This window comes from Salvelinus fontinalis, chromosome 12, assembly GCF_029448725.1.
Source record: "Salvelinus fontinalis isolate EN_2023a chromosome 12, ASM2944872v1, whole genome shotgun sequence".
In the NCBI taxonomy this organism is placed as follows: domain Eukaryota; kingdom Metazoa; phylum Chordata; class Actinopteri; order Salmoniformes; family Salmonidae; genus Salvelinus; species Salvelinus fontinalis.
The window spans coordinates 10,593,336-10,619,050 of NC_074676.1; the positions used below are offsets into that span (position 1 = coordinate 10,593,336).

The following is a 25,715-nucleotide window of genomic DNA, read 5'->3' on the forward strand; positions in this document are numbered from 1 at the left end:
TAATAATTTTAGCTGAAAAGCACAAAGTCTTGCATCTTGCGTTGTTTTATATATCAACTCATACACCCTGTACCAACTATTTTGCAATCTGTATGGCACAGCTGTCAACATCCTGGTCCTCAAATGAAACTGATATACTTTATTTACTGGTATACCTATTTATGCTATTTTTATTCCTTTGATTCTTTATATTGGGCAGACAGACTAGTTCCCTACTTCCTCCCGCTTCCACCTGCCTCCTCCATGTTTGGGGTAATGCTGTAATCAATTGGTTGTAATCTTGGATTGAGCAGACCTTCCCATACAATTCAGATAACTTCATGAAAGACATCTCTGCCATTCCAATTTACAATATAATTTAAAAACAAAATACCCTTTTCAAACATCTTTCCCTTAAATACAGGTCTTTTATCAACCAGCACATTTGAGTTCAGACATAATATTTGTTGTAATATTTGTTCAATCTTTTCAGGGGGGTGAAACTGAAATTGTAGCTAGCTCCGCAATGCTTGTTTGAAAAAGAGAGATACTTTGAATGAATCGCAAATGAGACATGGCAATCTGCACAAAGGCAAAAAGGCAATTTTTAAACAACGGATGAGCTTTTCTTAGTAATCTACTTGAGAACCATTTAGGGTTCAAATAAAACTTTTGAATAAGTGATGCTTTTAGAGAGGTTTAGTGCTTTTGATAATCTCAACTCACCCAATTCATATTCATTATATAGATAGGCATGATTTATCTTGTCTGGTTTAGCTTCCCAGATTAAGTGAAATATGTTTTGCTTATATGATTTGTGAACTGAGATATGACTAAGAAGTTAATCGGTGCAATCTTTCCATAAATAGACAGGTATTTACCTCTCCAAGGTTGCAGGATCTTGGCTATTTTGTAAGTCACTTTGTTATTGGTCTATTTACTCATTTACAACGTGGTGATGTCACCATGGAAGGCCACAACTCAATCCCACTAAAACAGGCTCAAATTTTACTGTATTATTTCAACCTAATAGTATGGAAATACATTTACTGCACTGGGCCTTTAAGGAAGGTTCTACCAGAGTTCACTCAGTGAAAGATACTCATGGACAGACCCCTGGGTTGGCTATGGATGGTGCTGGACACCTCTGTTTTGAGGTGGTGAAGATACCTAAGATAAAGAAAAGCCTGTGATGGGGATCTGCTGTGTTATTACATATTTCTTTTAAACTCACTTATCTCATAAACTCATATACCTGGAAAAAGTCAAGACAACACGTTAGTGATCCCACAGCTCCAGGGTGTACATTTCCCTCGGTAATGAGTGTGTTGGGCGGCAGGCAGCGGGGTTGTGCTCCGAGGATCATGTGCTCAGACAAAATGGATAAAGCACATGATTTGTCCTCAGCTCTGCTTTGTCCTGCTCCCCAGCCCATAGGAAACAGAATGTGATTGTATGCCTTTGAGATGGCATTCCATCCCAGGACCCAGGCCAAATGCAACAGATATTGCGATTGTTTAGCAACTTCCCCCACAGGATGACTGGATTTTTTTTTTTTAATAAGCAGGATTTTATGTTTAGGGTATTTGGACTGCTATGCCTGTATATGTTCTGTACAGTAAACAAATGAACATCCAAGCTTTGTTGAAATGACTCATTTTGTAACTAAAATATATATTACCTAAGTTATTGATCCTGGGTTCCACCAGTGACATTCTTCAACCTGTGTGCTACCCCTTTAACTGTAATGAGAATTCAGGAGACATAGGTGAGCCACCTCCACCAGGCCATTAACTCTTTCCCTGCTTGACAAAAAGTTTATTGCTCCATGGGTCATTTCCATGTAAGAGGATGCCTAGCTACCCATCCACATCGCTCTTTTGCATAACGGACGTTTCTTCTCCCATGATGAGTCTACGATTTCTAGAATGCCAACATTGATTGGTTAGATTTGTTAGAGATGATCGAATCGCTGATTAGGAGGCAGATTAAGACTGAATGTATATACCGATCGATAGAGCTTGAGAGTTTCTATTGGTGTTGCATACTCTTTGAAAAATATACAAAACGATGGACAGTGAATAGGGTAATTTCCATCTAAAAGGACCCATGAGCACCATCATGTGAATCTCATAGGGGCATGTCAAATCTGGTTGCAAATGAAAGTTAAAGAGTCTATATTTTGGAGAAATTAAGGCATATATAAATGTTTTACCTTTTTCTATACCGAATACAAGGAATAAGCAAAGGATTTGTTTTCTGGTCAAAGATATGGAGAAGGGATCTTATAAAACATCTACCAGAAAAGTCTTTAAAGGAATAAAACATACATCAAAACACAATATTGTTGGACTAAAGACCCCTGACAACTAATATCAATACTTATTATTATTATTATTATTTGCCTTGTGTAGGTTTAAGAAACATTGCCCTGTCCTTTTAAATTCCATTACCAAAACCCCACATACAGTGCATTCGGAAAGTATTCAGACCCCTTGACTTTTTCCACATTTTGTTAAGTTACAGCCTTATTCTAAAAGGTACTACATTTTATATTTTTTCTCACCAATCTACACAAATACCCCATAATGAAAAGCAAAAACAAGTTTTTAGATTTTTTTCCCCAAATGTATAAAAAAAAACGTATATTACATTTACATAAGTATTCAGACCCTTTACTCAGTACTTTGTTGAAGCACCTTTGGCAGCTATTACGGCCTTGAGTCTTCTTGGGTATGACGCTACAAGCTTGGCACACCTATATTTGGGGAGTTTCTCCCATTCTCTGCAGATCCTCTCAAGCTCTGTCAGGTTGGATGGGGAGCGTCACTGCACAGCTATTTTCAGGTCTCTCCAGAGATGTTCGATCCAGTTCGTCCAGGCTCTGTTTGGGCCACTCAAGGACATTCAGAGACTTGTCCCGAAACCACTCCTGTGTTGTCTTGGTTGTGTGCTTAGGGTTGTTGTCCTGTTGGAAGGTGAACCTTCGCCATAGTCTGACGTCCTGAGCGCTCTGGAGCAGGTTTTCATCAAGGGATCTCTCTGTACTTTGCTCCGTTCATCTTTCCCTCGATCCTGACTAGTCTCCCAGTCCCTGCCACTGAAAAACATCCCCACAGCATGATGCTGCCACCACCATGCTTCAACGTAGGGATGGTGCCAGGTTTCCACCAGACGTGACACTTGCCATTCAGGCCAAAGAGCTCAATCTTGGTTAAATCAGACTGGAGAATCTTGTTTCTCATGGTCTGAGAGGCCTTTAGGTGCTTTTTGGCAATAAAGCGGGCTGTCATGTGCCTTTTACTGAGGAGTGTTTCCGTATAGCCACTCTACCATAAAGGCCTGATTGGTGGAGTAATGCAGAGATGGTTGTCCTACTGGAAGGTTCTCCCAACTCCACAGATGAATTCTGGAGCTCTGTTAGACTGACCATCGGGTGCTTGGTCACCTCCCTGACCAAAGCCCTTCTCCCCTGATTGATCAGTTTGGCCGAGCGGCCAGCTCTAGGAAGAGTCTTGTTGGTTCCAAACTTCTTCAATTTAAGAATGATGTATGAAGGTTCTCCCATCTCCACAGAGGAACTCTGGAGCTCTGTCAGAGTAACCTCCCAGACCACGACCCTACGGACAGTTCCTTCGACCTCATGGCTTGGTTGTTGCTCATGCACTGTCAACATGCACTGTCAACTGTGGGATCTTGTACTGTAACCCAAATCATGTCCAATCAATTGCATTCACCACAGGTGGACTCCAATGAAGTTGTAAAAACATCTCAAGGTTGATCAATGAAAACAGGATGCGGAAATAGGATGCACTTGAGCTCAATTTCAAGTCTCATAACAAAGGGTCTGAATACTTATGTAAATAAAGAATTTTTATGTTTTATAGATTTGCTAACATCGCTAAAAACCTGTTTTCGCTTCGTCATTATGGGCTATTGTGTGTAGATTGATGAGGAAAAAATGTAATACAATCCATTTTAGAATACGGCTCTAATGTAACAACATTTGGGAAAAGTTTACTTTCCGAATGTACTGTATATTTAAGATATTTTCACATTTCTCTCCCTTATGAGGAGGGAGAATAATGCAAGTTCACAGAAGTAACATGTAAAAATATCTATTTTGTTTATGAATTATTAAGTGATTAATACTCAAAATTCTGTTACGTAATTGGTAGCAGAATTTCAGAAAAATCTGTAACGGATTTACTGCAATTGACTTCTATGGGAAATCATAGTAGTCACAAACCACAGTTGGGTCACCTGCTTTGTCTTCCCTTCCACTGGCATATTGTTACGTTCAACCCATAACTGTTTTCTTTCTATTTCTGTTATCTGGTGGTCAAAGTAAGTGTGAAAAAAGTCTGGACAACCCCTCCTCCTGAAAAGTAGTTGAAATTTGGTCAGTCCGCCCTGTCCTTGATTTTACTGTCCACAGACATTGTTTTTGGTCCGGTCCGGACCAGCCTTGATTTGTCCCAACAGAGATTTCCATGACGTCTTTCACAAGTGTAGAGAGCACAGTACAGTACAGTAGAGCAGAGTAGAGAACAGTACAGTAAAGTTAAAAAAAATTGAGCAGAGTATAGTTCAGTGCAGTACATTCCTGTATTTTACTGTACAGTAGAGTAGAATAGAGTAGAGTTCAGTACAGTACACAGTAGAGCACACTAGGGTTGAGTACACTACAGTGTACTGTATTATACTGTACTGAACTGTACTCTACTGTACTGTATTGTACTGAACTATGCTTTACTGTATTGTACTGCACTATACTGTACTGTACTGAACTCTACTGGCCTGTGCTGTACTGTACTGTACTCTACTGAGCTCTACTGCTCTACTGTAATGTACAAACTCGTGAAACATAGACGTCTGATTGTTTCAGATTTGGTCTGGTCCGGACCAACCATATTATTCTACACACTTGTGTGTGTCGAATAATACCCACATATGCAGAGGATATTGCATATTTCCACCTTTGTGTACTATTTAGGATACATCATCATGTAGAGAATTACATTCATATCCATAATCATGCATTTATGTGTAGTACAGATCATGATGAAATTCCATAACAACAATTCTGTTACTGAGTGGTAATCCACGTCACGTACTGTAGTTCAATCACCCCATTTTTTTTCTTCAAGATGTCATGTCATAGCCGACACCCCACTCTTTCTGCAGACATCGTTGAATCTTATTTCAGAGTTTTTAGAAAACGTGGTCACATAAAAAAAAATGAAGGGAGACTTTACCGAAATTCTGTTATCAAACTTTGCTTCTGCACAGTTCTTCCAGTAAATGTGTTTTTGTCAAATGTTATCTGTAAATTGTTCAAATTAGTCATTGTGCATAGAGTTGTATGGTTTGTTAAACTTTGATTTCAGTGTTTTTTCTTTTGGCATACATTTTTAAGTAGAAAATCTGAGTCCGTTACCGTAGAATTGCTCCATGATAAACAGGCAGCCCAGAGTCAGCCGGAAGCCAAATGGAGAGGATGAAGTGAGCATTGTTTTAATCTGACAGAGTTATATGACCATCGCCTGTCAAGGCCAATCAAGCCAAAGCCTTCAGCAGAGCAGGGAAGAGTTGCGTGGGGAGTTATTGTGGGAGGGAAAGGCTGTGGGACAGTTTGATGTTTTTTCTCATGCAGGTTGGTTGTTTTCCAGTTACAGTTTGTGTTCCTGAGCTAATCAGGTATCCCGGTGTTCTCCAGGAATATGATCCCTAAAGCAACCACCGCTCCACTCCCAGCCCAGATCTTAGTGAAGTATGGGGTCCTGCCTGACGGATGAGCTCTAACAAAATGTGGATTTGAAAACACTGCACTAAGTTCTGTTTGACTTGGCCCATTTATCTATGTCAATAATTTAGAGTCTCTCTCACTATCTCATTCTTTCTCAGAGATTAAAGGATGCCACTAAACTGTAACTACATTCTTTTTACAGCCTGAACCATTGTGAAATATTTCCTTTGTGTTTCAGCACGATGACAGACACTACCGTGTTGTAATATGTAAACCTACAGAACCTGGTTATAGGATTGGTTGATTTTTAAAGAACAAAGTATGATGGATTTGGAGAGCCAACTGAGAAAAGAGAGAGGAAGGCCATGTTGTAGCCTGTGATGTGAGACTGGCTAGACTTTCCGGAGTTGAGTTGAGTTGCCTCCTAGCCTTTTGTCTGATGTTTTCGGCACACTAGATTTCACCTGCTTGTGGGTGACATTTCTCCTCTCCTTCAACCTGCACTTCCCCGCATCACAGCTGCCAGGTGAGCGGAACGATGAGTGGTCCAGTGAGCTGGCAAAAAGTCAACCCGGTCCAGGTCACCTGTCCTCACCCAACTCCAGAGCCCCGGTCAGGAAGGCTCAGTGAGGATGAGTAATATCAGCCTGCAGCTACTGTTATGACTTCATACTTGTCTTTCATGATATACTTATGGTATAGACTTTTGTTTTGTGTTTGATTTCCACGTCCATACAGTTTGCATGCCATGCACATGCAGTATGAATTTGAAAGCAAAATATCTCACTCCAACAATGGCCCCACATTGGATGTGCTGATTTCATCTGAGCCCATGTTGCTCACTGGTTATAAGACACACTTTGCACAGTGTGTAATGTTATCCTGTCTTTTGAACAGGGTTTGTCCTGGTTGAGCTGACTTGTAGGTTAAGATCTTGAAACCATGTGACTTTACTCTGTTCTGTGCAACAGGAGTCATGCACTGTATATAGGAGTCTTGTCTATCAGCCATTTTGAATGAGTTGCTGTCGATTTTTTTGTTATTGTTCCAAAAAGGTTCAATGCTATGTGTTGGGCCCTCTGCCAGCACTGTAACAATGATGCCTTGTCTATTATGCAAGAGATCACGCAGGTGCTCAGCGCCACAGACACGAGTCGATTCCCACTACTGATTTGTTGACTACCTCTCAAGCCACCAGCTGAAATGGAAGGCTGTTTAAACTAAAGGCCTGCAGGCAGCTAGACCCCTCCGACGTGTCATTTTGTCAACAACACATGAACACATGTAAGTGGCAGAATGAGGCCCTGATAGGATGTTGGAGCTGTCAGTGGGCCTCTGGCTTTGGTGCTTATATATTAAGCTGTGTTGGCAGAAGGTTGGTGAGAGAGATTTGAAACGCAAAGTTTTAAACGCACGGTAAATATTTGTGTTTCAAAATAGAGAATGTTTAGTGTGATCATGTTATTTTTTTTATAGTGTCGACTTTTTCCGCAGGCAATCAGGCGTCATGTAATTGGTTCGAAAATGACTTGACAGAAAGGACACAATGTGTTTTTTCTGATGGTGTTAATTCAGGTTTCCTTGATATTACGAAAGGTGTCCGACAAAGAACGATTTTAGGTCCTGTACTTTTTGCTGTCTTAAAAACAATGTTCGTCTATCTGCAAAAATTGTAACATACACCTGTATGCAGATGACACTGTTGTGTATACTATTGCCCCCACGATTGACCAGGCTTTTTCGGAGCTTCAATCTGCCTTCATTGCTTTGCAGAAAGCCTTTGTTGAACTGAAATTGGTACTTAATCCAGGTAAAACCAAGTATGCGCCTAAGTTCGGGTATGTTCATAAACCTTCTTTCTGTTGTTTTTTTCACGTTTGAGGCATAGGATGTTAATTTACTGTACATCCCACCCACTCTTTTGCTAGTTTAATCCCTCCAGTCGTTTCTAGACCCAAGCTCCCTACCTTTTTGCATGTTGTACAGCCCAACCAATAATTCTCATTAGAAGCAAGTCAAAGAAGCGGTAGATCTGTTCTATGTGCGCTATTTCTATGCTTCCTGTTCTTAAGTTTTGTTTTTGTGTCTTTTACCTTTTTTTTTTTTACACCAGCTTCAAATAGCTTAAAATTCAATATTTTTGGTTATGAAAAATATATTTCACAGCGGTTTAGATGGTACACTGATTCTCTACACTTTACTTGTTTATTTTGTCACATAAACTGAACTTAGGCAATCCATTAGAACGGCAGAACCAGGAAAATGGCGGAGCGATTTCTGCATAGTGCATCTTTAAATAAAACATTTAAAACGATTGTAGTATGCAAACCATGTGATTTTTACTTTCCTGAGCTAGTAAAACCTGAAACATGTAAAAACCTGGTCCACACATACTCTCCCAGGTTCTCTTACGTGTATGGTACCAATGAGGTAGTGTTTATGGCTACTGAGTTTTCTTGACTTCATTTTATAGTGTTGGAGGTAGCTTTATCTGCCACTGAAAGGAGCAATGCAGTTGTGAGGTGGCTGAGATCTCATGTTTGCTTGACATCCTCTGTCATGATTGTGCTTGATCGCTGATATGAGTATGACAGGGCCACGTAACATCCACTGCCAGGACGATTACACTCGGGGCCGCCTGATGTTGACATTTTAGAGCGCTAACGAAGCTTCGTCAGCGAGGGGAGAGGTGGAGGGGCTAAATATAAGGCTGACTGAGTAAAGAAAACCCAAGGTTACAGCAGGGTTTCCCACGTTTTGAAAACATATCAGTTAACCGAGAGCTTAGTTATTTAGTTGGTTAGTTATTAGTTAATGAATGTTTCAATCATCACCTTTAGGGAGAGTTTCTGTAGGCTGCTGTTAGAGATTTGATCATTGAATATTCATGCCTCCTGGCTTGTAATAAATCTGCTGAGGATGCATGCTTCTGTTGACATGCAAAGCAAGAGTACCACATAGCAGTCTTTTCTGTCTTCTTAAGAGTTGTGATGTGTGAATTGTAGGCATTGCCAAATATGTGAGGACTTTTCTTTTTCCATGTAATTGACTGTAAACTAATAATCTAGATTTGATATTTACACATTTTAAAGGGTGAAGATGACCTACTTTTCTGTGAGCATGATTTAGCATGTGAAGAAGTGTTGGTAAAGGTCAGACAAGGGAAAATCCTCAAACAAAAAGGTGTAATGGGTTCGGACTCAATTTTTTTTTGCATAAAGCTTACTTCATTATTCAATTTTTAAAAATTATTTTCACTGCATCAGGGATAGCGTACACAAACGTTTCGGCTTTAAAGCCTTCTTCATTGTGTAGGTACAATTTTATTTGAATTCAAAACAGCAATTGTAAAGAACAACGGATATGCAAAATCTGATAAGGACAGTGTTTTTGTATAACAGTCTAAATGTGGCTTATAGGAAGGGGGTGAAATCTAATTCTTCGTTTAAACCGTGTGGAGATACAGAATTAAATGTATATATCCACATGGCTTCTCTGTGGAGTAATTTGTTGTCGTAATCACCTCCTACGTGGTGGATGATCTTTTTCAATCCCGATGCGACACAATTCATTAAAATAATTATTTTGTTCAATGAAGTGTCTCGCAACTGGCGAGGTGATATCTTGACGTCCAATAGTGGATTTATGTTCTCCAAGGCGTACTTTTAAGGCGCGGGATGTTTTTCCAATATAAATCTTATTTCAAGAACACTGTAACATATATAATGAATCTTCTGTTCATCTCTTCTGCCTTTGTGGTCTAAATTCTTCCTGCTTCTTCCTGTTTCCTGCTCAGCCTCTTATATTTGTGTTTGTGACAGCCAGGCCTCCAGTTTTCTCTCTTTCTCTCTCTGGGCTTCAGCAGCAGCTGGCTCTATTAATCCAAACAGGCCAGAGTCAATGAGGGAAACAGTAAAATCAATATTCAACCGACTTCACAGAAGTGCAGGTTGCTCAGACAATTCTGCTCAAAGCAGAAGGACCACTTCTTAGGCCCAGCCGTTGGTGTCATAAGATCTGAGCGTTCCTCCTACAGATAAAGGTGCGATGTCTTTATTCCTGTGGTAACTAGTGGGGCTGGCGAGAAGCCAGCGCAATTATCAAATGCACGCTTGTTTGCAATTTCGACCTGTTAAAACCGGCACTCTTCCGTTTTCAAACCCTAACGCCAGGATTGTCAATTTACTCACTTGCGCTGAGGTGTCAGTGGTGGCAATATCTGAGGTGTGTCCTTAAATGTGCGCCAAAGTGCCAATTTCAGGCAGAGCTGGTGTGGATATTTAAGACCAACTAAAAGTTGGTTTTAGCGGTAACACGGTTGGTTGTGGCATGGATTTTGACAACGGAAGCGCAGCCTATCCAGCCGTGACGTACAGTGCCAAATGCACATGGAACGAGAGATGTGCTTTTTGTGCCTATAAACATCGTTTTTATAAAAAAAAGTTCAATTCAATTTCACTTGATTTGATTTGATTTAAAACCAAGCATAGCAATACCTTGTGCTGGGGACAATAAAAGGCCACTCTAAAATGTGCAGTTTTGTCACACAACACAATGCCACAGATGTCTCAAGTTTTGAGGGAGCATGCAATTGGCATCCTGACTGTTGCCAGAGTATTGAATGTTAACTCCTCTACCATAAGCTGCCTAAAACGTCGTTTTAGAGAATTTAGCAATACGTCCAACTTGCCTCAGAACCACAGACAACATGTATGGCGTTTTGTAGGAGAGCGGTTTTCTATTGTCAACACTGAACAGTGCCACATGGTGGCGGTGGGATTATGGTATGGCCAGGTATAAGCTACAGACAATGAACACAATCATATTTTATTGATGGCAAATTGAATTCACAGAGATACCGTGATGAGATCCTGAGGTCCACTGTTGTGCAATTCATCCGCCTCCATCCTCATGTTTCAGCAAGATAATGCACAGCCTGATGTTGCAAGGATCTACACAAATCCTGGAAGCTGACCATTTCCCAGTTCTTCCATGGCCTGCATACTCACCAGACATGTCACCCATTGAGCATGTTTGGGATGCAGTGGATCAATGTGTACGACAGCATGTTCCAGTTCCTGCCAATATCCATCAACTTCGCACAGCCATTGAAGAAGAGTGGGACAACATTCCACAGGCCACAATCAACAGCCTGATCAACTCTATGCGAAGGAGATGTGTCGCGCTGCATGAGGCAAATGATGGTCACACCAGATACTGACTGGTTTTCTGATCCACGCCACTACCAAATTTTAGAGGTATCTGTGACCAACATATGCATATCTGTATTCCCAGTCATGTGAAATCCATAGATTAGGGCCCAATGCATTTATTTCAATTGACTGTAAATGAACTGTAACTCAGTAAAATTTTGAAATTGTTTAATGTTACGTTTATATTTTTGTTCAGTATATAACTAGGCCACTCAGGAACATTCAATTTCATTCTTGGTAAGAAACTCCAGTGTAGAATTGGCCTTGTGTTTTAGGTTGTTGTCCTGCTGAAAGGTGAATTTGTCTCCCAGTGTGTGTTGGAAAGCAGACTGAACCAGGTTTTCCTCTAGGATTTTGCCTGTGCTTATAGCTGTATTCTGTTTCTTTTTATCCCAAAAAACTCCCTAGTCCTTGCAGATAAAAAGCATACCCATAACATGATGCAGCCACCACCATTCTTGAAAATATGAAGAATGTGTTGTGTAGGATTTTCCCCAAGCATAACACTTTCTATTCAGGACAGAAAGTTCATGGACATTTTTTTGTGTGTGTGTGTGGGGGGGGGGGTGCCTTGTTGCGAACAGGACTCTAAACACACTCACAAGGCTACAGTATTTCTTGGCCAGCGTGAAGGACCGCCTCAAGACAACACTTTAATTACATCAGCAAACCGTACCAGGGAGGGAACAGAGAGAGGGCCATGAGGATCTGACCAGCATTAAACCCTGCTTTCTTTTTTCAAACTGGGAGCTCAAAAATGCTGCTTTTTATAGTGCTTCGATAGGACTGGAGGGAAAATCAACAGAAAATAATCTGGCGATTTTTTTTTTGTTTGTTTGCATTAGGCAAAGTCATGGAAAATGCAAAGAACTATTTAGAGGTTCAGCCCTTCTCCCTTGTAGGAATGTTGATTTTTGCCTCTTAGAGGAAAGTGTTCAGCCTTTTGAAGCATGTCCCATACATTGCTTATCAGAGTTCTTCAAATGGATGATCTGCAGAAACCAGATACAGATTTGGATGTCTGTAATGTACTTAGGACACTGTTCGGCATGTGATGTTTTCTGATGTCACTACTCATTTTACTGATAGAGGAGCTGCTTGGTGACTCTCCAAACTGTGGGTGGCTCAGAAATGCACTTATGCAAGTCACTGACCGAGCAGCAGGACAGAATAAACCTAGGAGAAACAACGGTTTGGGGATGTGCGGACTATGCACACGTGCAATGAATTTGTATATTTGTTCGTCCAGGCCAAGAACCTATTAAGATATATTTTAGGAAGTTATAGTGTTACAGTTCACACATTTTTTAAAACAGCGGCAAGAGATGGTCAAATCTTTATATCGTATTCTTGATAAGTGGTTTTTGTTGAGCCCAGATGTGATAATTTTCAACAGCATACAACCAATATGATTGTATTAGGCTACAGATGTAACTTGACCTCAGAGAAGTTAAAAGAGGTTGTGTATGGTAGGGTAATGTATGTTTATCCAAACCAGCTCTGATTCAGAGTTTGTTTAGGGGGATGATGCGCTTCAGGATAGGGGAGGTTTGTCGTTTTAACCTTCAGAGTTTTTGGGCACACCACAAAAATGCACCAGCAGCTCAGTTTGGCTCAGCACGGAACCTCAAGGTTATGCAGCGTTTGATGTGTTCTTTGGAGTAGTTGAAAGTCCTTTATACCTTCCCCAGACAGCTAAACATTGTTCTGAACCTGCTCTTTTCTGCATTTTGAAATTTAGCCACTGCTAAAATGTCGGATTTTTTACATAAATGTCCTTTGATGGCACTGGGCTGGATCTCACTCTTTGTCGAGTCAATGGCTTATCCAGCTAGCAGCATGTGCAGGTGTTTGAATGGAGAATACACCTCGTGGCAGAGAAAGGTGCTGACCCATGGAACAATATTATGAGAGACTGCAAGGCTGCACTGTCCGGAACTGCTGGCTAATGTTATCCTCTTCAAACAGTCTCAGCGTACTCCTCTTCTCTGTGGGAAGAATGCCTGTGATAGCCGACTGGTGAGACTGGGGCTAAATAGAAGGCTTTGGGTCTAGGTGCTGTCAGGTTATTGATAGGTCTTATTGCTGTGTTATACACTCAGTGGCCAGTTTATTAGTTCCACCATGCAGTTCACGAAAAGGGTTAGATCCTACAGATAGTGAGTCATGTGGCCGTAGCTTGCTATATAAAGCAGGGAGACAGGCATCGATGCATTCCGTTACTGTTTGATTGAATGTTAGAATGGGCAAAACGGGTGACCTACTGTATGTTCGTCGGTGTCAGGCGAGCTGGTTGCAGTATCTTAGAAATGGCTGTTCTCCTGGGCTTTTCACGCACGACAGTGTCTAGGGTTTTGCTTTTTAGCAGTGGCAAGAAAAAGTATGTGAACCCTTTGGAATTACCTGGATTTCTTCATAAGATGTGATCTGATCTTCATCTATGTCACAACAATAGACAGACACTAATGACACACAAATTATTGAATTATATATTGAATACATCATTTAAACTTTCCCAGTGTAGGTTGGAAAAAGTATGTGAACCCCTAGGCTAATGACTTCTCCAAAATCTAATTGGAGGCAGGAGTCAGCTAACCTTGAGTCCAATCAATGAGACGAGATTGAACATGTTGGTTAGAGCTGCCCTGTCCTATAAAAAACACTCACAAAATTTTGAGTTTGCTATTCACAAGAAGCATTGCCTGATGTGAACCATGCCTTGAACAAAATAGATCTTAAAATACCTAAGATGAAGAATTGTTGACTTGCATAAAGCTGGAAATATTTACAAAAGTATCTCTAAAAGCTTTGATGTTCATCAGTCCACGGTAAGAGAAATTGTCTATAAATGGAGAAAGTTCAGCACTGTTGCTACTCTTGCTAGGAGTGGCCGTCCTGCAAAGATGACTGCAAGAGCACAGCGCAGAATGCTCAATGAGGTTAAGAAGAATCCTAGAGTGTCAGCTGAAGACTTACAGAAATCTCTGGAACATGCTAACATCTCTGTTAGCGAATCTACGATACATAAAACACTAAACAAGAATGGTGTTCATGGGAGGACACCACTGAAGAAGCCACTGCTGTCCAAAAAATACATTGCTGCACGTCTGAAGTTCACAAAAGAGCACCTGGATGTTCTAAAGCGCTACTGGCTAAATTTTCTGTGGACAGATGAAACTACAGTTGAGTAGTTTGGAAGGAACACACAACACTATGCGTGGAGAAATAAAAGGCACAGCACACCAACATCAAAACCTCATCCCAACTGTAAAGTATGGTGGAGGGAGCATCATGGTTTGGGGCTGCTTTACTGCCTCAGGGCCTGGAAAGCTTGCTATCATCGCCAAAAAAATTAATTCCCAAGTTTATCAAGACATTTTGCAGGAGAATGTAAGGCTATCTGTCCGCCAATTGAAGCTCAACAGAAGTTAGGTGATGCAACAAGACAACGACAAAAAACACAGAAGTAAATCAACAACAAAATGGCTTCAACAGAAGAAAATACGCCTTCTGGAGTGGCCCAGTCATAGTCCTGACCTCAACCTGATTGAGATGCTGTGGCATGACCTCAAGAGAGCGGTTCACACCAGACATCCCAAGAATATTGCTGAACTGATACAGTTTTGTAAAGAGGAATGGTCCAAAATTCCTCCTGACCGTTGTGCAGGTCTGATCCGTAACCACAGAAAATGTTTGGTTGAGGTTATTGCTGCAAAAAGGAGGGTCAACCAGTCATTAAATCCAAGGATTCACAAACAATTATACTTTTTCATGTCTTTGTTGAACACACTGTGTAAACATTCACAGTGCAGGGTGGAAAAAACGTAAATATCACATTTACATAATTATTCAGACGCTTTACTCAGTACTTTGTTGAAGCACCTTTGGCAGCGATTATAGCCTCAAGTCTTCTTGGGTACAATCTTGTCACAACTATTTGGGGAGTTTCTCCCATTTCTCCCATTCTCTGTCAGGTTGGATTGGGAGCGTTGCTGCACAGCTATTTTCAGGTCTCTCCAGAGATGTTCGATCGGGTTCAAGTCCGGGCTCTGGCTGAGCCACTCAAGGACATTCAGAGACTTGTCCCGAAGCCACTCCTGCGTTGTCTTGGCTGTGTGCTTTTGGTTTATGTCCTGTTGGAAGGTGAACCTTCGCCCCCAGTCGGAGGTCCTGAGCGCTCTGGAGCAGGTTTCATCAAGGATCTCTCTGTACTTTTCTCCGTTCATCTTTCCCTCGATCCTGATTAGTCTCCCAGTCCCTGCCTCTGAAAACCATCCCCACAGCATGATGATGCCACCACCATGCTTCACCGTAGGGATGGTGCCAGGTTTCCTCCAGACGTGACGCTTGGCATTCAGGCCAAAGAGTTTAATCTTGGTTTCATCAGATCTTGTTACTCATGGTCTGAGAGTATTTAGGTGCCTTTTGGCAAACTCCAAGAAGGCTGTCATGTACCTTTTACTGAGGAGTGGCTTCTGTCTGGCCACTCTGCCATAAAGGCCTGATTGGTGGAGTGCTACAGAGATGGTTGTCCTTCTGGAAGGTTCTCCCATATCCACCCTTATGTAGACCTAGAGGGTGCTAATTTAGAAAACCCACAAAAGCTCTGACGAAGGCTGTGAGGCCGATACGTAAAGCTGATTAAAGAGCAGTGATACTATCAAGAGCAGGCTGCGGGTTTCTTCTTTTATCAAATGTTATTCAACTGTTACCATGCACCTGCAAAAAAGATTGCTTGGATGTGCGAGTTCCTTTTGAATTTTGAAGGACAAATGAAATTAAATGCGAACAAGCATTGCTTCATGTAGACGCAAGAAAAATAGACTTATTTTCTAATTTGAAGCGCATTATGCTTTTGACGCCGTTGACACTCGCAGCACGTCTGTTTTCTGTCATTCACTACCGTGTATTCTATTTCCAGCAAGTACACGCTTGTTCGCTCGTTCGCGTTTCGTTTGTCTTGGCCTTTAATCTACACCTGTTGTTTATGAAGCATGTGACAAATAAAATGTCATTTGATTTCATTTAAGCTCTACCAAGGCTGTGTCTTCAAGACATACATTAGATTGTACAGTAGCAGACAGTAGACCAGGGGTACTCAAGTACTTTTTGAGAAAGTTCGGTAACACAAATTTCCTAGGTGGCAGAGGTCCGATGGATAATATTTTTTTATCGGCGTAGTAACAAACCCCCAACTTGCAACCCCAAACTGTTCACACCCCTCTTGTTGGCGGAGAGAACATTTTTCAGTTTTAAAGGTAATTTCCTGCAATTCTACAACTTTTGCATGGGGCAGAGATTTTTTTGTTGCTATTTTAAAGCGCATTTTCTGCAATTCTATGCATTTTTCCATGTCGTATGCACGTTTATACGGTACCAGGGGTCGAAGCCCAACTGAGTAAAAACAACAGGCCATGATTACTTTAAGACATGAAGGTCAGTCAATCCGGAAAATTTCAAGAATTTTGAAAGTTTCTTCAAGTGCAGACGCAAAAACCATCAAAGCGCTATGATGAAACTGGCTCTCATGAGGACCGCCACAGGAAAGCAAGACCAAGAGTTGCCTCTGCTGCAGAGGATAAGTTCATTAGAGTTACCAGCATCAGAAATCGGCATTTAACTGCTCCTCAGATTGCACCTCACAGAGCTCAAGTAACAGACACATCTCAACATCAACTGTTCAGAGGAGACTTTGCTGAAATTGCAGAAAAGAAACCACTACTAAAGGACAGCAATAAGAAGAGAATTGCTTGGGCCAAAAAACACGAGCAATGGACATTAGACCGGTGGAAATCTGTCATTTGGTTTCTTTGTGAGATGCAGAGTAGGTGAACGGATGATCTCTGCATGTGTGGTTTCCAATGGTGAAGCATGGAGCAGGAGGTGTGGTGGTGTGGGAGTGCTTTTCTGGTGACACTGTCTGTGATTTATTTAGAATTCAAGGCACACTTAACCAACATGGCTACCACAGCATTCTACAGCAATATGCCATTCCATCTGGTTTTCGCTTAGTGGGACTATCATTTGTTTTTCAACAGAACAATGACCCAACATACCTCCAGGCTGTGTAAGGGCTATTTGACCAAGAAGGAGAGTGATGGAGTGCTGCATCAGATGACCTAGCCTCCACAATTACCCGACCTCAACCAAATTGAGATGGTTTTGGGATGAGTTGGACCGCAGAGTGATGGTAAAGCAGCCAACAAGTACTCAGCATATGTGGGAACTTCTTCAAGACTGTTGGAAAAGCATTCCAGGTGAAGCTGGTTGAGAGAATGCCAAGAGTGTGCAAAGCTGTCATCAAGGCAAAGGGTGTGTCACGTTCTGACCTTAGTTCCTTTTTTATGTCTTTATTTTGGTTTGGTCAGGGCGTGAGTTGGGGTGGGCATTCTATGTTCTATTTTCTATGTTGTGTTCTATGTGTTGTATTTCTGTGTTTGGCCTAGTATGGTTCCCAATCAGAGGCAGCTGTCAATCGTTGTCTTTGATTGAGAATCATACTTAGGTAGCCTGTTCCACCTGTGTTTGTGGGTAGTTATTTCCTCTTTTGTGTTTGTTTCACCATTCAGGACTGTTTCGGTTTTCTTTATCATTCACTCAGTTATTTTTGTATTTTTTGGTGTTCTGTTATATTAAAGTAACATGGACACTTACCACGCTGCATTTTGGTCCGATCCTTCTTACTCCTTATCAGAAGAAGAAGAAAACCGTTACAGGGTGGCTATTTTGAAGTATCTAAAATATATTTGATTTGTTTAACACTTTTTTGGCTACTACATGATTCCATATGTGTTATTTCATAGTTTTGATGTATTCACTATTTTTCTACAATGTAGAAAATAGTAAAAAAAGTTTGTGTCCAAACTTTTGACTGATACTGTATATATGTTTATTTGTATTTTTTTTCGGGACCCGCGGACCCTTTTGACCCCATGTCTGCTGCCCACTGTGCCAGTTGAATATAGGGGCAGTAGACTGCATTATTCTCTCTGGCCTGTCCATTAGTGGTTTGCAGTACCAGGGAGCCCTGATGTCCTCATGGCCTTTAACTGCAGGCTTTAATTGGGTTTGTATAATCAGGCCAGTTATTAGAATTCTACTGTCTGCTGCCCACTGTGCTGCTGTTACACAGAGGAGCTGTCACTACAGAGGCTCTGAATAAATGGAGCCATCACCCTCAGCCGTGTCCAGCTAAATCTGAACAGCCACATAATTAACACTGTTGACGCCTGGCTCCTTTCAACGAGCTGCCTGCTTCTCCCTGCCTGCCTGTCCGACGTCTACAGTTGCCTTTTGTCTCAGAGGCCTATGCCTGGGTTTCGCCAACGCCTCACAGTCAATGGTCACATCTATACTTTTTCCAGAGAAGATTTCTTGAATAATAATAGATATGTTTCCATTCTGTCATATGATAGTATGGATTTAGTTTGTGGGAATGAAATACTTAAGAATTTAAAGCCCTGTTCAAGATATTTCTATTGACTTTGATAATTGGAACTCATCATAGGTTGATGTTTTTCTTGGCACAACAATCAAATTATCAGTCACGCTTTACTCGGATCCCTTTTGAACTGTGTTGAAAACAAACCTGGTTATTTTCAGCAGTGGAGGCAAGGGTGGGGGTGGAGGGGTTGCATGGCTGTAACGGTCCTGACCTGTTTTATGTTGTTTTTGTATGTGTTTATGGTCAGGGCATGTGTTTTGGGTGGGCAGTCTATGTTATCTGTTTCTATGTTGGTTTTGGTTGCCTGGTATGGCTCTTAATTGGAGGCAGGTGTTTTGCGTTCTCCTCTAATTAAGAGTCATATTTAGGTAGGGTGTTCTCACTGTTTGTTTGTGGGTGATTGTCTCCTGTGTCGTCGAATGTATGTACCATACGGGACTGTTTGGCTGTTCGTTTATTTTGATGTCGTCTGTTTCCTGTCCGTGAGTTTACGTTTAGTTATGTAAGTTTATGTTCAGGTTTCGTCAACGTCGTTTTCTTGTTTTGTATATTTGAAAGTGTTTTGTTTCGTGTTGCCGTCGTTAATAATAAAAGATGGCTTATTTCCCGAATGCTGCATTTTGGTCTGATGATCCTTCTCTCCTCTCCTCGTCCGAGGATGAGGAGAGAGACAGCCCTAACAATGGCTAACAGAGTTAGCGCAATGATATGCTAGCTGTTCCCATAGACTTTCAGTCATTGAGCCAACGCCTATCCATTTAAAAGTGTGTCTCGGTAGAAATATACAGTTGAAGTTGGAAGTTTACATACACTTATGATGGAGTCATTAAAACTTGTTTTTCAAGCACTCCACAAATTTCTTGTTATCAAACTATAGTTTTGGCAAGTCAGTTAGGACATCTACTTTGTGCATGACACAAGTAATACCAACATGTTTCAAGCAGACAACCATAGTCCCTGTGCCCAAGAACACAAAGGCAACCTGCCTAAATGACTACAGACCCATAGCACTCACATCCGTAGCCATGAAGTGCTTTGAAAGGTTGGTAACTGCTCACATCAACACCATTATCCCAGAAACCATAGACCCACTTAAATTTGCATACCGCCCAAACAGATCCACAGATGATGCAATCTCTATTGCACTCCACACTGCCCTTTCCCACCTGGACAAAAGGAACACTTATGTGAGAATGCTATTCATTGACTACAGCTCAGCGTTCAACAGCATAGTACCCTCAAAGCTCATCACTAAGCTCAGGATCCTGGGACTAAACACGTCCCTCTGCAACTGGATCCTGGACTTCCTGACGGGCCACCCCCAGGTGGTGAGGGTAGGTAGCAACATCTGCCACGCTGATCCTCAACACTGGAGCTCCGCAGGGGTGCGTGCTCAGTCCCCTCCTGTACTCCCTGTTAACCTACGACTGCATGGCCAGGCACGACTCCAACACCATCATTAAGTTTGCAAACGACACCACAGTGGTAGGCCTGATCACCGACAACAACGAGACAGCCTATAGGGAGGAGGTCAGAGACCTGGCCGGGTGGTGCCAGAATAACAACCTCTCCCTCAACGTAACCAAGACTAAGGAGATGATTGTGGACTACAGGAAAAGGAGGACAGAGTACGCCCCCATTCTCATCGACGGGGCTGTAGTGGAGCATGTTGAGTGCTTCATGTTCCATGGTGTCCACATCAACAAAAAACTAGAATTGTCCAAACACACCAAGACAGTCGTGAAGAGGGCACAACAAAGCCTATTCCCCCTCAGGAAACTAAAAAGATTTGGCATGGGTCCTGAGATCCTCAAAAGGTTCTACAGCTGCAACATCGAGAGCATCCTGACTGGTTGCATCACTGCCTGCTACGGCAATTGCTCGGCCTCTGACCGCAAAGCACTACATAGGGTAGTGCGTACGGGCCAGCATGTCACTGGGGCTAAGCTGCCTGCCATCCAGGACCTCTACACCAGGCGTTGTTGGAAAATTTTTCAAAGACCCCAGCCATCCCAGTCATAGACTGTTCTCTCTACTACCGGATGGCAAGCGGTGCCGGAGTGCCAAGTCTAGGACAAAAAGGCTTCTCAACAGTTTTTACCCCCAAGCCATAAGACTCCTGAACAGGTAATCAAATGGCTACCCGGACTATTTGCATTATGCCCCCCCCAACCCCTCTTTTTACACTGCTGCTACTCTCTGTTTATCATATATGTCTTCTCACTTTAACTATACATTGATGTACATACTACCTCAATTGGGCCGACCAACCAGTGTTCCAGAACATTGGCTAACCGGGCTATCTGCATTGTGTCCCACCCACCACCCGCCAACCCCTCTTTTACGCTACTGCTACTCTCTGTTCATCATATATGCGTAGTCACTTTAACCATATCTACATGTACATACTACCTCAATCAGCCTGACTAACCGGTGTCTGTATGTAGCCTCGCTACTTTTATAGCCTCGCTACTGTATAAAGCCTGTCTTTTTACTGTTGTTTTATTTCTTTACCTACCTATTGTTCACCTAATACCTTTTTTGCACTATTGGTTAGAGCCTGTAAGTAAGCATTTCACTGTAAGGTCAACACCTGTTGTATTCGGCGCACATGGCAAATACACTTTGATTTGATTTGATTGTGTACTGACAGATTATTTCACTTATAATTCACTGTTTCACAATTCCAGTGGGTCAGACGTTTACATACACTAAATTGACTGTGCCTTTAAACAGCTTGGAAAATTCCAGAAAATTATGTCATGGCTTTAGAAGCTTCTGATAGTTTAATTGACATAATTTGAGTCAATTGGAGGTGTACATGTGAATATATTTCAAGGCCTACCTTCAAATTCTGTGCCTCTTTGCTTGACATCATGGGAAAATCTAAAGAAATCAGCCAAGAACTCAAAAACAATTGTAGACCTCTACAAGTCTGGTTCATCCTTGGGAGCAATTTCCAAACGCCTGAAGGTACCACGTTCATCTGTACAAACAATAGTACGCAAGTATAAACACCATGGGACCATGCAGCCGTCATACCGCTCAGGAAGGAGACGTGTTCTGTCTCCTAGAGATGAACATACTTTGGAGCGAAAAGTGCAAATCAATCCCAGAACAACAGCAAAGGACGTTGTGAAGATAATGGAGGAAAAAGGTACAAAAGTATCTATATCCACAGTAAAACGAGTCCTATATCGACATAACCTGAAAGGCCGCTCAGGAATGAAGAAGACACTGCTCCAAAACCGCCATAAAAATGCCAGACTACGGTTTGCAACTGCACATGGGGACAAAGATCTTACTTTTTGGAGAAATGTCTTCTGGTCTGATTAAACAAAAATATAACTGTTTGGCCATAATGACCATCGTTATGTTTGGAGGAAAAAGGGAGAGGCTTGCTAGCCGAAGAACACCATCCCAACCGTGAAGCACGGGGGTGGCAGCATCATGTTGTGGGGGTGATTTGCTGCAGGAGGGACTGGTGCACTTCACAAAATAGATGGCATCACGAGGATGGAAAATTATGTGGATATATTGAAGCAACATCTCAAGACATCAGTCAGGAAGTTAAAGCTTGGTCGCAAATGGGTCTTCCAAATGGAAAATGACCCCAAGCATACTTCCAAAGTTGTGGCAAAATGGCTTAAGGACAAGAAAGTCAAGGTATTGGAGTGGCCATCACAAAGACCTGACCTCAGTCCTATAGAAAATTTGTGGGCAGAACTGAAAAAGTGTGTGTGAGCAAGAAGGCATACAAACCCGACTCAGCTACACCAGGTATGTCAGGAGGAATGGGCCAAAATTCACCCAATTTATTGTGGGAAGCTTGTGGAAGGCTACCCGAAACGTTTGACCTAAATTAAACAATTTAAAGGCAATGCTACCAAATACTAATTGAGTGTATGTAAACTTCTGACCCACTGGGAATGTGATGAAAGAAATAAAAGCTGAAATAAATCATTCTCTCTACTATTATTCTGACATTTCACATTCTTAAAATAAAGTGGTTGTCACGTTCCTGACCTGTTTTCTGTTGTTTTGTATGTGTTCAGTTGGTCAGGACGTGAGCTGGGTGGGAATTCTATGTTGTGTGTCTAGTTTGTCTGTTTCTATGTCAGCCTAGTGTGGGTTCTCAATCAGAGACAGATGGTAGTCGTTGTCTCTGATTGAGACTCATATATAGGAGGCTTGTTTTGTGTTGGGATTTTGTGGGTGTTTGTTACCTGTCTCTGTGTTTGTGTTCTGCACCAGATAGGTCTGTATCGGTTTTGCACATTTGTTATTTTGTAGGTTGTTTGTAGTGTTTCACTTGTGTTTGTATTAAACATGTTTAACACTAGACGCGCTGCATTTTGGTCCTCTCCTTCACCCCTGGAAGAAAGCCGTTACAGAAACACCCACCAAACCCGGACCAAGCAGCGTGGCAACGGACAGCAGCAGCAGTACAAGGAGGAATGGACATGGGAGGAGATTCTGGACGGAGAGGGACCCTGGGCAGAGCCAGAGGAGTGTCACCGTCCCAAAGCGGAGCTGGAGGCATCAAAAGCGGAGAGGCGGCATTATGAGGCGCTTGCAAGGCAGAGTGGCTGGAAACCCGAGAGGCTCACCCAAAAATTTCTTGGGGGGGGGGAAATAAAGGGGAGTGTGGCGAAGCCGGGTTGGATACCTGAGCCAACTCCCCGGGCTTACCGTGGAGTGAGAGGGCGTCGTACTGGTCAGACACCGTGTTATGCGGTAAAGCGCACGGTATCCCCAGTACGCGTGCTTAGCCCAGTGCGGGCTATTCCACCTTGCCGCACTGGGAGGGCTAGGTTGGGCATCGAGCTGGATGTCATGAAGCCGGCCCAACGTATCTGGCCTCCAGTACGTCTCCTCGGGCCGGCGTACATGGCACCAGCCTTACAGGTGGTGTCCCCGGTTCGCCTGCATAGCCCAGTGCGGGCTATTCCACCTCGCCGCACTGGCAGGGCTACGGGGACCATTCAACCTGGTAAGGTTGGAGAGGCTCGGTGCTCAAGAGCGCGTGTCCTCCTTCACGGTCCGGTATATCCGGCGCCACCTTCCCGCCCCAGCCCAGTACCACCAGTGCCTACACCACGCACCAGGCTTCCAGTGCATCGCCAGAGCCCTGTTCCTCCTCCCCGCACTCGCCCTGAGGTGCGTGCCCTCAGCCCGGTACCTCCAGTTCCGGCACCACGCATCAGGCCTATAGTGCGTCTCAGCCGGCCAGAGTCTGCCGTCTGCCCAGCGGTGCCTGAACTGCCCGTCTGCCCAGCGGCGTCTGAACTGCCCGTCTGCCCAACGCCCTCTGAGCCGTCCGTCTGCCCAGCGCCGTCTGAGCCGTCCGTCTGCCCAGCGCCGTCTGAGCCGTCCGTCTGCCCAGAGCCGTCTGAGCCGTCCGTCTGCCCAGCGCCGTCTGAGCCGTCCGTCTGCCCAGCGCCGTCTGAGCCATCTGTCTGCCCAGCGCCATCTGAGCCATCTGTCTGCCCAGCGCCGTCTGAGCCATCTGTCTGCCCAGCGCCGTCTGAGCCATCTGTCTGCCCAGCGCCGTCTGAGCCATCTGTCTGCCCAGCGCCGTCTGAGCCATCTGTCTGCCCAGCGCCGTCTGAGCCATCTGTCTGCCCAGCGCCGTCTGAGCCATCTGTCTGCCCAGCGCCGTCTGAGCCATCTGTCTGCCACGAGCCATTAGAGCCGCCCGTCTGTCCCGAGCCATTAGAGCCGCCCGTCTGTCCCGAGCCGCTAGAGCCGCCAGCCAGTCAGGAGCCGCCAGAGCCGCCAGCCAGTCAGGAGCCGCCAGAGCCGCCAGCCAGTCAGGAGCCGCCAGAGCCGCCAGCCAGTCAGGAGCCGCCAGAGCCGCCAGCCAGTCAGGAGCCGCCAGAGCCGCCAGCCAGTCAGGAGCCGCCAGAGCCGCCAGCCAGTCAGGAGCCGCCAGAGCCGCCAGCCAGTCAGGAGCTGCCAGCCAGTCAGGAGCTGCCAGCCAGTCAGGAGCTGCCAGCCAGTCAGGAGCTGCCAGCCAGTCAGGAGCTGCCAGCCAGTCATGAGCTGCCCTCCAGTCATGAGCTGCCCTCCAGTCATGAGCTGCCCTCCAGTCATGAGCTGCCCTCCAGTCATGAGCTGCCCTCCAGTCATGAGCTGCCCTCCAGTCATGAGCTGCCACTCAGTCATGAGCTGCCACTCAGTCATGAGCTGCCACTCAGTCATGAGCTGCCACTCAGTCATGAGCTGCCACTCAGTCATGAGCTGCCTCTTTGTCCTGAGCTACCTCTTTGTCCTGAACTACCTCTCTGTCCTGAGTTGTCTCCTCTATTGTAGAGGGGAGTTGGTGAAGGTTCCTGGACCATGGTCGGGGGCGAGGGTCGCCACTCAAGGGACGCTAAGGAGGTGGACAAAGACAATGGTGGAGTGGTGCCCTCGTCCACCGCCGGAGCCGCCACCGCGGACAGATGCCCACCCAGACCCTCCCCTTGAGTTTTAGGGGTGCGCCCGGAGTTCGCACCTTGAGGGGGGGGTTCTGTCACGTTCCTGACCTGTTTTCTGTTTTGTATGTGTTTAGTTGGTCAGGACGTGAGCTGGGTGGGAATTCTATGTTGTGTGTCTAGTTTGTCTATTTCTATGTCAGCCTAGTGTGGGTTCTCAATCAGAGACAGATGGTAGTCGTTGTCTCTGATTGAGACTCATATATAGGAGGCTTGTTTTGTGTTGGGATTTTGTGGGTGTTTGTTACCTGTCTCTGTGTTTGTGTTCTGCACCAGATAGGTCTGTATCGGGTTTGCACATTTGTTATTTTGTAGGTTGTTTGTAGTGTTGCACTTGTGTTTGTATTAAACATGTTTAACACTAGCCGCGCTGCATTTTGGTCCTCTCCTTCACCCCTGGAAGAAAGCCGTTACAGTGGTGATCCTAACTGACCTAAGACAGGGATTTTTTAGGATTAAATGTCAGGAATTGTGAAAAACTGAGTTTAAATGTATTTGGCTAAGGTGTATGTAAACCTCCGACTTCAACTGTAAATATATTTTTTTAAATCTGAAAAATCTGATTGTTTGCAGCAGTGGCAACAATGTAGCTGCTAAATTAGTATAGGGGAAGCATTGCCCCAAGCCCACCAACCATCAGCTCTGTCAACAGCTGAAAGAAGGAAGACATTCACAGTGTGTTTAAATCCCGTAACCTGGGGGGTTACTCAGGGGATGTGCTGTTCTCTCTGTTTAAGAGGGTAGATGCTGACGGCTGTAAAGCAGAATGACAGAGGGTGGAGACCCTGCTGGGTGGCTTGGAGGCCTCATTAGAACAGGGGTCCTGTGCTGTACAGTCATCAGAGGGGTGG

At 43.7% G+C, this 25,715-nt stretch overlaps 1 protein-coding gene across 1 annotated transcript in view; it reads left to right on the forward strand.

Annotated features, from left to right (window-relative positions):
- The window catches only part of LOC129866770 (liprin-beta-2-like), a 124,310-nt gene that overhangs the window by 4,022 nt on the left and 94,573 nt on the right, over window positions 1-25,715 (forward strand). The window lies entirely within an intron of this gene.